We start from the raw sequence: 7,671 nt of genomic DNA on the forward strand, positions 1-7,671 counted from the left end.
AGAGCTCAGGCAGCAAGGACAGTGCACACTGTGTGCTGCCACCGTCCCCCAACCCCGCCACCTGGCGGTGCTCTGTGCTGCGGGCGTGATCTCCCACACCGCCCTGAGTTCCCGGAGCACACTCGCTCTCCATCCTAAGCAGAGTGGCTAGAAGACTGAATGCTGCTTCAGCCGCTGCTCTCTGCCCTACCCTCCTTGTCAATAATCTGCTCTGCAGTCCGCAGTTGTGCTCCTGTGGCCACTGCCTGCTGCCAAACAGCACCCCTCACATTGCACTGCTTAGATTTTCCATGTTTGTCTTTGCTGTTTCTCTTGTTCCGTTTTAAGATACACAGCCGGGTTGGGGATTTAGCTTAGCGGTAGAGCGCTTGCCTAGCAAGTGCAAGGCCCTGGGTTCGGTCCCCAGCTCCGAGAAAAAAAAAAAAAAAAAAAAAGATACACAGCCACATTTCTACAGCTCCATCCTAAGGTATAACACGTGACTCCTAGCGCCATCTTAACTAGGGGAAGTCTTGTGACTGCCCGACATCTTTGTTGTGGGCAGATAAGGTTTTGCTATGTTATTGCTTCAGTGCCATCTTAGATAAGGGCAGTCACATGGCTGACTGTAGCTTCAGCGCCATCATTGTTATGCCTTTAGGAGTACAGTTTGTCAAAGTCACTTAGCAAGATAAGATTTTCGTTCTATCCTGCCTTGGTCAATAATGATTTCTAAACAGTAAAAAGTTAACGATCACCGCCTTAAATGTAAGTTTAGCCTTGTTTTTGCTATTGTCATTAAGTCACAGTGTGTTCTCTTTATTTGCTAGATACATTCTAGAACAAATAATTAAACAAAGCTTGTCTAACTCACATATGATTAATAGACCAGTTCTCGATCTTGTCAGAAATCTGCTAAATGAAATGTTAAATGTTTAAACTTATTATGATAAACAGAGACTCCCAAATCCTGACAGTTTATTCCCCAACGTCTCCAAAAAAGATATGAGCACAGCAAAAAAGAATTCTACCAGGATTGAGATATGATAACCACTGAGACACACTGCTCCATTGCCTTGCTGCTGCCAGGGCTCAGCCTGCACTGTGGGCAGACAGAGGACACCCAGAGAGTTAGACGTCTCATATCGCCTAGATGATGTGGACCATTTCTCCCACACTCTTCCCCCACAGGAAAAAGCTTCTCGTCTCTGGGCCTGATGGCCAAACCACCTCTGCCCAAGTTATGATGGAGACCACAGGGTCCTAGAAAGTGTTCAGGTAGTGGATTGTAGACCAACTTCTGTCATTTTAATTAATATATAAAATTTAGATCATAATTTCTTCTTCCCAGGTTTCTGATTACCTTGACAGCTAGAAAACAGACCCAGCTCCTCACCCCAAGGCAACTCACTACTATATTAGTCATTAGTCAACTTGCTAACTAGCTAAGACTGCAGGTCTCTTACCAAAGTCAGACAGGTGTGCCTTGCTCACAGAGTTCACAATAAAGGATACACAAGTTCAGATGTAACCTTATCTAAACTCAGTTTTCGGTGACTAACTGCTTCATATTTCTCCTTCTTGCTATGCCACTGTCCTAACATTAACCAATAGATTTCTTATAAATTAGCCTAACTCTAATAAAACATTCCACTGTATGATCCGCTTTTCAGATCACAAGTTCAGTTTCCATTGGTTGCCTTTTAACTATAGACTTAAAGTGTTTCTTGTGCTCAATCTATACCACAGCTATCACAGTTACAACTTCCTTTGGTTGCCTTGTAACTATAGACCTAAGGTGTTCCTCACACTAAACTGTATGACCAACTATCATGTTCACAAGGTCAAGGTTTTGAGTTTCCTTTGTCTTTTAAATGTAAACTTAAAAATGTTTCTCATTATGCTATTAAATCTTCTAGACAGAAGGAAAAAGGCCTTCTTGCTCCTTTTGCTCCACAGAATGTTTTTTGTCTTCCCTAAGCTCATCTTAAAGACTGTTCATGGTTTTAACAAACTTATCTCTTTTGTAAAGCTATAAGCTCCAGGGAATCCATTCAGATCTTCCTCTCATGGACCAAATAGCCTCCCTCCAGATAGGTACACCTGCCAATCAACAGCCTATGTTCCCTCTTGCTACCTGTTCCGGAGGGAGGGATTCCTCTCCTGTGCCCCGGAACTGGGATTTCCCTCACCACAACCACCAAGACCTAAGGGTTTCAAAGGTACACCTAAGAAAAAAATTTTTTCCTAAGCATACTTAACTTTATTCTCTACCTCTAATGTGTGTGTGTGTGTGTGTGTGTGTGTGTGTGTGTGTGTGTGTGTGTGTGTGTGTTTCAGCATCTTGTCAAGTCCAGGACAACTTCAGAGAAGCAGCCCACAGATGCTACAATCTATTCTCACAGACACAGATGCTTCTACTGGACTTGCCCCTTCTTACCCACAAATGACTCCACAGATCCTGGACAGCAAGGAAACTCTAAGACCGGACCAACATCCCCATACCCGTTTTCTTAGGTTTCCCAGAGACTTGTCATCCCAAAGTCAGCAGGAGTTGCCAACCCTATTCCTGCTTCCCCATCACCTCTGTCTAGTTTTTCCTTTATTACTTAAACCAAAATGGAGGAAAGTTAGCATTCCTTCTAGGGTCCACCTCACAGACACGAGGCAACAGTCAATAGGCACAGCTCATTGTGAAAGGGCTGTTTGCCCCCTCCTCTCTCTTTTATTCTCTTACTCTCTGCCCTTCTCCCTCTCTCCCCCTCCCCCTTTCTCTCTCTGCCTTTCTCTGCCTCTACTCGATCAACTCCCCTCCCCAAGCCCTAAATAAACTAGATTTTATACTCTATCTGTCCTGTGACTGGCACCTCAGGGGAGGGCATGCCTTAGCGTGGGCCCGCTGACATACCCCCTTCACCTCATCCTACAGCGGCCCCACCAAACATCCTGGCTCTTTCCTCTTTTATAGAGCACGGCAGCCACTGCTCCAGCTGCCCTTCTTTGCCTCTCGGTCTTCATCTGCAGCATGAGTTTGGTTGTTTTTCTGTGTGTTGTTCTTTACGACTTTATTTTTTAAGTTGCTTGTGTGTGGTGTGCCTGTAAGTGTATGTTCATGTAAATGCAGATGCCTACAAAGGTCAGATGTGGCAGCTTCCCCCAGCACTGAGTTACAGGTGGTTGTGAGCCACCTTGTGGCTGCTGAGAACCTGTTTCTTCTACCAGCCTCTTGGTCACTGAGCCGTACTCCCACCCCATCTGCAGAGGTTTCAGTCTAGAAGCTGCTGAAAGATGGTTTTATACCTTTTCTTTCTTCCTTCCTTCCTTCCTTCCTTTCTTTCTTAAAGATTTATTTATTTTATTTATATGAGTACACAATATCTGTCTTCAGACACACCAGAAAAGGGCATCAGATCCCATTACAGATGGTTGTGAGCCACCATGTGGTTGCTGGAAATTGAACTCAGGACCTCTGGAAGAGCAGTCGGTGCTCTTAACCCCTGAGCCATCTCTCCAGCCCTCTTTCTTTCTTTCTTTCTTTCTTTCTTTCTTTCTTTCTTTCTTTCTTTCTTTCTTTCATTCTTTCTTTCATGGTTGGGTTTTTGTTTCATTTTGTTTTCGAGATAGGCTATCTCTGTGTAGTCCTGACTGTCTTGGATCTCACTCAGTAAACCAGGCTGGCCTGGAACTCAGAGATCCACCTGCCTTTGCCTCCTGAGTGCTGGGATTAAAGGATACACCACTAATGCTTGATGCTTTTCTACTTTCTAATCTAAAAGTTTATTTTTTTTTAAATCACCCCATGGGGTATCTTTTTTTTTTTTTGGTTCTTTTTATCGGAGCTGGGGGGTATCTTCTTGATTAATGATTGATATGAGAGGGCCCAGCCCACTCCGAGCTGTGCCCCCCTGAGTGGCTGGTTCCTGTATTGAGCACTCTCCCTGACTTCCCTAATGATGCTTTTGGTCTTGGAGTTCTATCACGGCAAGAGAAGCAAACTAGGAGGCACCAAGGCATCTTGTCCCAGCCTTCAGGCTCCTTTTCTTTCTCCATAGCTGGGAGGGCACCCATTCACCTCCTTTTTCAGGGATGGGAAAATTGCTTTTCTACTTCCTGTCCCCTGTCTGTCTATACCACCTACCCCCACTGTACTTACTCTATGGTTTCTGGCAACTTATTTCTATGAAGGCCAGATGGTATGTATTTCTGGTTCTTTAGAACAGTCTGTCCCTGTGGCAAAAACTCAACTCTGTCCTAGTAGCTTGAAAGCCACTGTTCGTTCTATCATCAAACAACAGATGTAGCTGGGCCCTCCCTTTATTTACACAAACAGGTCACTGGATTTGGTTTTCTAACCCTGGTGTCTGATAGAGCCCAGTCAGTTCTCTTGGTCTTGGTGACCTGAACGTTTAAGGCATAAACCCAAGCTTTTGATATAGAACATTGCTTTCTTCCTTTCTTTTGTGTGTGTGTGTGTGTGTGTGTGTGTGTGTGTGTGTGTGTGAGTGTGTGTGTATGTGTGTGCATGTGTGTGTATGTGTGTGTATGTGTGTGAGTGTGTGTGTACATGTGTGAGTGTTTGTGAATGTGTGCATGTGTGAGTATGTGTGCATGTGTGAGTGTGTGTGCATGTGTGAGTATGTGTGCATGTGTGTGTGCATGTGTGATTGTGAGTGTGTGTACATTCTTGTGTGTGGCAGTTATTATCAGCCATGACATATGGCATGCTATTAGACTTTGGTGGTTAGGAGCCAAGAATCTAGCTTTATTTAGTAAGTAGCCGTTGCTCCCCGATAGCTGCTGAGCAGTGAACTATATCAAGTTGTGTTCTCCTATAGTCTCAAATCTTGTTCTAGTACTTAAAGCTGAGCCTGGGGGTTCTTTTGGCTTCTTACCTTGTTCTGCTGGACAGCGTCTTCTTATACAGCTCAGAGTAGCTTCCAGCTTGTGCTCTTCCTGCCTCGGCTTCCTAACTGCTGGCTTCTAAGAATGTCACCACACCGGGATTCTTTCTTCTTTGTTTGTTTTCTTTTTGTAAGACAGAAAGCAGCCCAAGCTAGCTTCAAACTCTGTACAGCTAAGGATGATTTTGGACTCTGAAGGCTGAAGTACAGGCAGGTAGAGCTTGCTAGACATGCAGGTTCCCAGGCCTACCCATCCCGTAGGAGCCACGCCATGGGTCCAGCAATTGCAGTTTTAGAATCCCTCTGGGGATTCCTGATGCCCCCCTTGAAAGCCTCTACTTGCTGGGCTGGGGTTTGGACTTTGTACAGGCTAACTCCACCCAAGCCCAGCCCTACTATTTATAGCCATCCCTTGCTTTTTCTTTCTTTTTTTCAATTCCTTTTCTTTTTTTAAGATTTATTTTTGTTTTACCTATGTTGGTATTTTGCCTGCAAGTATGTCTGTGTGAGGGTGTCAGATCTTGGAGTTACAGACAGTTTTGAGCAGCCATGTGGGTGCTGGGAATTGAACCCAGGTCCTCTGGAAGTACAGTTGGTGTTCTTAACCCCTGAGTTCTCTCCCCAATCCTCTCCCTTGCTTTTACTTGCCTCCGTGGGTTTGTTTTTTTTTTTTTTTATTCTTTTTTTCGGAGCTGGGGACTGAACCCAGGGCCTTGCGCTTGCTAGGCAAGTGCTCTACCACTGAGCTAAATCCTCAACCCCGGGTTGTTTTTTTTTTTTTTTTAATTGTTTTGAAATAGTTTTTTGTTTCAGTATGGTATATTGTGATAGAGGTTCTCTCCCTCATTTATTCCCAGATCCTCCCCACTGATTCAACTCTATGCTCACTCTGTCTGTCTGTCTGTCTGTCTGTCTGTCTGTCTCTCTCTCTCTCTCTCTCTCACACACACACACACACACACACACACACACACACACACACACAAGCAAACACTGTCTTCAGACCAATGCTGGCCTTGAGTTTCAGAGCAGAAACACACCTCATTTGAGACAGGGGTTTGCCCCTCTGTAGTGCCCGGCTGTAGGCTGCCCAGCCGCTACCAGCTCCATGAGGAAGAGGAGCCCATGGCTAAGGCCCTGGTCTGTGGAGCGTGTGGCTCCATCTGTAGCCACCCTTCACTTATTTTCTCTTTTGAGATGGAGCAAAAGGGAATCTGGGCGGTGACCACACTTTCTCCGTCCTAGAGCAAGTGTTTAGTAAGTAGTTGATGGCTCCGTGCTTTCTACCCTAACCACCCCATTTAGAAAAGAGGATATTGTTAGAAAAGAAGCCATGCGAGCATTTCACAGACAGACGGCACTGAAGACCAACCAGGTTCACTTTGTGAAAGGCAACAGGAATAACTTGGAGTGTCTCTGTCTACAGGGCAAATGTGGACGTGAGTGTACAGAAGAGAGAAAATGTCCCATCTAGAGCTACTGTAAAGCCAGGGAGAAAGCTAGAACCCCCGAGACCACAGTCTTTCTTGTGGAGGCACAATGGCGGTGTTTCATCCAAAGGATGAGTCACCTCCCACTCTCCCTCCTCTTCTTCCCCAGAGGCCAAGTCCAGCAAAGAGGAGCTCCAGATGGCTCACCCACAAGTAGGTCTTCTTGGATGCTTCCGGAAGGATTAATTAGTCATCACCAAGAGTCTGAAGACCAAATCAAGAGGCAATATGGCAATGAGGGGGAGAGGGCGGGAGAGAGCCGCCTGCCAATGAGGCAAGCACAGAAGGACCTGTAGACCACACAGATGGCGTGCCATTCAAGATGGCTGAGGCCCGCCATGGTGGGGACTGACCTGTTGTGTGCAAGGCTCTAGTTCCGTGATTCACAGTCTGACTGCACACTAGAATCATCTGAGAGATTTAAACTCAATGATACCTGTCAGCTCTGGATTCTGATTTCAGTGATATGCTGCAGCCTAGGGGTCAACATTCCTCTTTTTCAAGCTCCCTGAATGATTTTAATGTCTTGCCATTTATTTGAATTGCAGCCAAACCCTGCCATGTGTCCACAGTGGTTTGCGATTTGTTTGCTCAGTACCAGAGAACACAGGGCAATCTAAACTGGAAAGATCCAAGGATCTAAGGAATTCCAAGGTTTGGGTTTGAAGTTCAGGTCTGCCTTCTGTCAGCTATGCGACTCTGGGAAAGTAAAGTCATACAGGTCTCAAATCCTTTCCCACTAAAACACAGGGTAATTCATGGTATGGTGAACCATGCTTGGAATCCCAGCACTCTGGAAGCCGAGGCAGGAAGATCCCAGAGTTCCAGGCCAGCCTGTGCTACAAAATGAGACCCTGTCACAAAACAAAAAAACAAAAATAAAACACTTTGGTATGGACTCTGAGAGATGAAACTGAGGAAGTCTAGCCTTGCTCCTCAGCCTTGGGAGAGTTAAGAGTTTATGTCAAGACAATGAACCAGAGTGAGTTCACCTTCCCCCTGAGGGAACTTTTATTGTCTGGCCAGTTGATTAGCATAGAAGACACTCTCATCTTCCAGTGCCTTGCCCTCTGCCCTTGTCTCCTAAGATTCCCCACAGTCTACTCACACTGAGTCTGTGGCCTGGCCTTGTTCATCCCCTCCTCAAGTCCCCCCCCCTCCACCACCCTCCCCTCAGTTCCTACGTGAGTCTTCTTTTCTGAATGATCATTGGGAACTGCCTCTGCTCACACCTGAACCTCTCTTCTGAATTCTGTGCCATCCCATAAGGCAACTTGGCAATGTTTCTTCATCGCCACATA

The sequence above is a fragment of the Rattus norvegicus genome, chromosome 7 (genome assembly GCF_021556685.1).
Source record: "Rattus norvegicus strain SHRSP/BbbUtx chromosome 7, alternate assembly SHRSP_T2T, whole genome shotgun sequence".
NCBI lineage: Eukaryota > Metazoa > Chordata > Mammalia > Rodentia > Muridae > Rattus > Rattus norvegicus.